Here is a 6,714-nt window from a genome sequence, read left to right on the forward strand (position 1 = left end):
TGATCGATTGATTTACACAGGGTGGCCCATACGTCATGGAACATTCCAGAAAGGACCCGTGTTTGTGAAGCTGAAAATTGAAGGCATTGCGGGATGTGGTTTTTCATAACTAATAAAAAAAATAGGGTCATGATAAAAAATAAAATAAAAATAAATAAAAACTTCTGCAGCTGCTTCACAAGGATGGGCCCTTTTTATCGCATGTTCCATTACTTATGGGCCACTCTGTGACTTATGGGATGGGCCAACTTGTATATTCAAATATTAATTTAACGTTATTTATCTCCAAATTTTGAAAACAATTGGATTAAAATTTTTGATTGCTTTTGTGGAGCGATCTTATTCCCCTTTTATATAGTTTTTGATTTATATAATGAGAACCGTTTGACTTTACCCTTACCATATTTTGCATGTTTCCCCATTTGATTATTTTGATATGTGGCTATATACTCGTATATGTCAAAATTTTGACTTCCTTGGATAGTATGCCTAACTCCAATTTTATATGGTTTTCTGGTTTGCTGTTTGATTTCTTTTTTTAGAAGTTTCTATTTATTATAAAGAGATAACAAAAAAAGGTGGAAAACATCACTTACTGTACGATAATACATTTTATCGTTTCCAAAATCTAATTTTTTTTAAAAAAATGCAGCCGCTGTAGATGGTGATTCAGATGAAGAACTATCTTCAAGAATACCTTCAGGTTTAAAAACAAAGGCAATGACGAGTAATTTCTACTTGTTTATAAATTGAAAACTCAAACCAACATGCGTATTTCTTTTCGGAGAGAAAAGTTGTATTTCAAGATTTTAAATACCAGAATACAAATATTCAAAAACAATTTTTAGGATTGTCTCTTGAGAGAAATAATTTTCTAAAAAAAAAAATTTTTTTTTCTCATTGTCCAGTTGGACGCCACCATCTGGCCTACAACTGAAGAAAAAATTATTATAATTGTTAGTTTGTAACTGTAAGTCGCATGGTATTAGTATTCTATAAATTTTTCTTATTCTGGGTGAGATTACTATAATGTTTTTTAGCTGAATTATCTATTATTATTTTTTCAAGAGGTTTGAAAATTTTGTCGTATAATTATTCAATTCAGCAGATAGCTTTCTTTCAGGAAATAATAATGTATCTAATGTAAAAAATAATGTATCTAAATTCATATTTTCCATATTTCAGTTTTCATAACACAGAAAAAAGCCATATATCACCTGATGTGTACGTAGAAGTTGTATGATGCTCAAGACAGTAGTATTATTGTAAGTGTTTCTTATTTTTAGCTATATAATTATTTGATTTAGACAAAGATCCCGCTGGAATTAAGATTATTAGCAGAAAAATAAATAACTTAAGATATACGGACGACACAACTCTCATAGCAGGTGAATTTATAATATAAATCGAAATATAAAATGAATTTATAATAGACGGAGATAAAATAGAAATCGTTGAAAGTTATGATTTACTGGGCTCCAGAATCAGAAATGATGGTAAATATGAAGATGAAATTAAAAGAAGGAAAGTCATGGGAAAAAAAGTAATGTTAAACCTGACAAAAATTATGAAAGACAGAGGTGTGAGTAAGGCAATGAAAGTTAGAATTGTCAAAGCGGTATTTCCAGTTGTGATGTATGGATTATTACGAAGAAAAATAGAAGGTGAATTATGGTTGTGGAGGAGACTATTAAGAATCCCATGGACTGCAAGAATGACCAATAAGAAGGTTTTAGAGAATATAAAGACAGAATGTTCCTTGGAGGCGATGATCGCTAAATAGAAGTTGATGTACTTTGGGCATTAATTAAGTTAAGGGGATAATAAATCCCTCATTATTTTAAAGCCGGATACGAAACTCGGATATCGAAATCTATCGAAATCTAAGAGTTTCATGCCGAAGAACTATCGGCGAGTCCAAGCGTAAGTCAACACCTAGGTAGTACAACACTAGGGTAACTCGGAGCAAAGGTGGAGCAAGCTCCATCACTATCCTTAATATTTTCTCATAATGTAAAATGCAGCTCCTAGAAGATGTATTACTGTTTTACATTATGAGGAGAGGTCACTACCCAGAGACCGGTTTCGACCTTTATCTCTTTGCAATGCAAAGAGTTAATGCCATAATTTTTAATATCTCTGTTGGTATGGAAAGAAGTCAACGGACACCATAGTGTGAGGAACAAACAGCCTTGGCGCCCGCCTTAATAAGCCCTCCTTTCGCTGTGATGACTGCAACAATCCTACGGGGGCACACTTTCCACAAGTACGATAGCAATCAACGGGAATTTTGGCCCATACTTTCTGTAGGCATGTAATGAAGTCCTGAACGGGGAGGACTACCCTTTCCTTCACCCAACGCTCCATTTCATCCCACAGATGCTCACTAGGATTGAGATCGGGGCTTTATGGAGGCCAGTCAAGTGTGGTGACGTTCATGTCCACAAACTACGCAGTTGTAGCAGCATTATGACACAATGCATTTCTTGCTAAAAGAAACAATGGTCAGTTCCGTAGAAACGATCCAAAGTAGTAAGCATTACATTATCCAGAATGTTCAGAATTGAACTCCTGTCGGAGTTCAATGTGCTGGAATACCAAGCTTTAAGTAAGCCGAACTTACATATACCCCTACTAACGAATTGCCAGGCCGGTGTACCCATATATTATTATTACTACGATAAAGAGTCAAGAGGCTATTTTTCCGGCGACGTAAATTAACCTCTCCTCATAATGTAAAACATTAATACATCTCCTAGGAGCTGCGTTTTACATTATGAGAAAATATTAAGGATAGTGATGGAGCTTGCTCCACCTTTGCTCCGAGTTGCCCTAGTGTTGTACTACCCAGGTGTTGACTTACGCTTGGACTCGCCGATAGTTCTTTGGCATGAAACTCTTAGATTTCGATCTCTGAGTTTCGTATCCGGCTTTAAAATAATGAGGGATTTATTACCCCCTTAACTTAATTTACGCAGCCGGAAAAATAGCCTCTTGGCTCTTTATCGTAGCACTTTGGGCATATTATGCAAGCTCATGAATAGTTGGAAAAGACAGTTATATGGAGAAAGATTGAAGGAATGAGAAGAAGAGGAAGACCACAAAAGAGTTGTTTGGACAACATAAAAGAACTTACCAACTTGAACTTACAATTGCTGAAAAAAAAGGACAAGAAGCCGAGTGGAATGGAGAGTCTTTGTTCACAGGATCACCAAGAGTCGAAAACGACTGGATGGTACATAACAACAACAACAAACATTTTAAACCTAAAGTTTATTATAATTTCAGTAATTAATTTCAACAAAAAATATGCATGAAATGTTTACTTTAAAAATTAATTACGAATAAAAAAACTATGATAGAATTAAGTAATTTAATTATGGTTTAACAATTATGACAGGATTAAATTTCTTAATGACATTTAATCCTATCGCAAAAATAATTTTTGCTAGTTACTTCGAATGCATCGAAATAGGTACAGAGAATGTGTAATATGATTAAGGCGATACAGTAGAATCTACATGGAATAAGGCAATCACCAATTAAGTGCGCAGCACTATTTTTCATGAAAACAGTTATACTGGGGAGAAAAATCACTTGACTGATACCATTGTAATAATTGTCCCAGCATTATGTAGTACAATGATTAGGTCGAGATCCTTTATAAATTTTAATCCGCGATACTTCAGAGATGAATGGATCTCCACTGTTTTTTCATAAAGAATTTTAGTTGACCAATACCAAAATCTCGCGAAAAGATAATATACACCTTCAAGGATCAATGAACAAACCGAGAAGATTTAAGAGATGATGAGTCTACAGCAAGAGAAAGACATTAAGATGTCGTAATTAGGGAAAAATCCTGGAAATATTACATCAAATCACTAAATTCTGAGTAATATTCAAAAAGAAAGCAATTAATGCAGGACATAACAGAGAAGTACCAACGAAAAATATCACAGAATATTACAGATTAACAACAAAGTTATAGTGTTCGAAAAATAAGAGAAGATAGAGTAATCAGGAAAGATGAAAACGAATAATAGAAAACTGTGCGAGTAAAGAAACACACATGAAAGGGAATCAGAACATACAACAGACTTTAATTTGGGACTAGCACAAGATGTATTACTTGCAAAAAAAAAAAAAAGCATCAAACACTTACTAAAAATCCTAAATGCGTCTCTGCAACAATGAGGAAATAAAGACTATTTATTTCAACACTGCTCTGGATTCAGAGAAATATGATTACATGTGCGACAGGGCTTCAAATACAGAAGCTAAAGAGAAAGAAAATCCTTGATATAAGATGTCAACAAAAATCTCACTAAGTAAAACATAACTATTCTCTTCCTACTTCGTTAATATTAGACTATTCCACATATGGAAGATAAGAAACTAAGTGGTAATACATAGCACAAGACATGACAGAGCACAAAATAGAATATTTCTTGCTATAAATGTTTCACTTAGGCTCAGTGGACTTCCAGGAAAAATAGCTTATAATATACTTCTCTTCTTCTTCTCTTCCGTCTAAGACGGGTTGAGTCTTCTCTTGAGCAGGATCTTCCAGTCTTCTCTACTCCTTGCTGTTCCAAAAAGTTTCGTATATGTTCTGCATCCCGAGATGTTCTTTATTAATTTCAGCCAGGTAATTCTTGGTCATCCGGGTCTTCTTTTTTCAGTTGGAAAAGTATTGATTAGGACGTTAGGAAGTCTGTGTCCATGCGTACAGTCCAAACCATCTCAGTTGTTGTTTTCTAATTTTTTTCTATTATTGTCTTTTTATAGAATAGTTCTTGTCTGACTGTAATGTTTATGGAATTTACAACCGTGTTAAAAAAATTTTTTTTATTATCCCGACGTTTCGATCTTCACATCAAGATCATCATCTGGAGCGTACATAAATATACAGGACAAGCTGAGTTACATCATTAACTGTAAGCTAAAGAAACAATGATTTGATCACATGTTATTCTACTGACGTGACCTCTGGTGAAAAAATAAATAAATGAAAAATAAATAATTTTTCACCAGAGGTCACGCCAATAGAATAACATGTGATCAAATCATTGTTTCTCTAGCTCACAGTTAATGATGTAACTCAGCTTGTCCTGTATATTTATGTACGCTCCAGATGATGATCTTGATGTGAAGATCGAAACGTCGGGATAATAAAAAAAGTTTTTTTAACACGGTTGTAAATTCCATAAAATTTTTAAAACGAATGCTGTCGCCGTGTAACCCTAAAAGAAAGGACTGTGATGTTTGTTTTCTTTTCTATCCAACTTGTTCTATTTATTTTTCTTAAGCATTTCATTTCAAATGCCAGCAGTTTTTCCTCCTCTCTTTTTTTAACAGTCCACGCTTCTGCTCCATAGATGACTGTTGGTATAATTATTGCTTCGTATAATTTGATTTTGGCTTGCTTAGATATTTGTTTGTTTTCCAGATTTTCTGTAATTTTCCCATGGTGGTCCATCCTATCGCAATTCTGTGTTTGATTGTTTTGAGTTCATCTATTGTTTCTGTTAGTTTTGATCCAAGGTATATGAAGTTGTCTACTTGTTCTATTTGTTCTCCGTTTACGGTGGCTGAGATGGTAGTTCCGTTCCTCCCTATTTTCATCACTTTTGTCTTTTGTATATTTATTGTCATGTCATATGTTTTACAAGTTTCGTTTAGCTTGTTGATCAACTTTTGTAGTTCATCTGGGGTTCTTGCAAGAAGGACGAGATCATCTGCATATTTGATATTATTTATGTTTAAACCATTAACATTGATTCCAAGCTCATTGTCTATTGCCTTCTTTACAACTTCTTCTAGATATATGTTGAATAGGCATGGGGATAATGGGCATCCTTGCATTACTCCTTTTTGGATTTCTATGGGTTCTGTTGTGAGTGTGTCCTTTTTAATTACTGCATTTGTCTTAGAGTAATATTTTATCAGAAACTGTATTATATATTTGTCTATTGCTTTTTCTAGTAGAATTTTAAGAAGGATTTCTCTGTTGATGTTATCGAAAGCTTGTTTAAAGTCCACAAAACAACAATATAATTCTTTATGGTCTTCCCAGCTGAGCTCTGCTAGTTGGTGCAATGTGAAAATTTGGTCTATTGTTGAATAGTTTCCTCGGAAACCAGCTTGTTCTATGCCTATCATTCTTCATAAGTGTTTTTTAATCTATTTTGTATAATTCTTATGAATATTTTATAGGTGTGAGGGAGTAAGTTGATTGGTCTGTAATTTCTGCAGTCTCTTTTGTCTCCTTTCTTGTATATTGGGATGATCTTTCCAGTTCTCCAGTCATCTGGGATCTCTCCTGTTTGTAGTATTTTATTGAATAGGGTTGTTAAATATTCTATTGATATGCTGCCTCCATATGACCACAGTTCAGTAGGGATAGTATCAATGCCTGGTGCTTTGTTGTTTTTCATCTGTTTTATTGCGTATCTAACTTCTTCTTGTAAAATTTTTGGGTGATCATTATTGTCTTCTATTGTTGGCATTGTAGTTTTGTTTCCCTGGTGGAAGATAGTTTTAAAATGGTTTGACAAGATTTTTCTTATATATATTCAATATTCCCGGTTTCAGTCATCTTGTTGTTTATCATTGTTACTGCTTTTCAGAGAATTCCTTTGTAATTTCTCTTACAGTATCATGGAAGACTTTTAGGTTGTTTTGTTGGTATGCTTCTTGGCATTTCTTAGC

The 6,714-nt window shown here is 33.9% G+C and overlaps 1 protein-coding gene across 1 annotated transcript in view; it reads right to left on the bottom strand.

The window, feature by feature from the left end:
* Gip (hydroxypyruvate isomerase-like protein Gip) overlaps positions 1 to 6,714 on the bottom strand; it is a 178,485-nt gene that overhangs the window by 163,686 nt on the left and 8,085 nt on the right. The gene's annotated exons all lie outside the window — the stretch shown is intronic.

The sequence above is a fragment of the Typopeltis vanoorti genome, chromosome 20 (assembly GCF_054136105.1).
Source record: "Typopeltis vanoorti isolate ZY-2024b chromosome 20, IOZ_Tvanoo_1.0, whole genome shotgun sequence".
NCBI classification, from domain to species: Eukaryota; Metazoa; Arthropoda; class Arachnida; order Uropygi; family Thelyphonidae; genus Typopeltis; species Typopeltis vanoorti.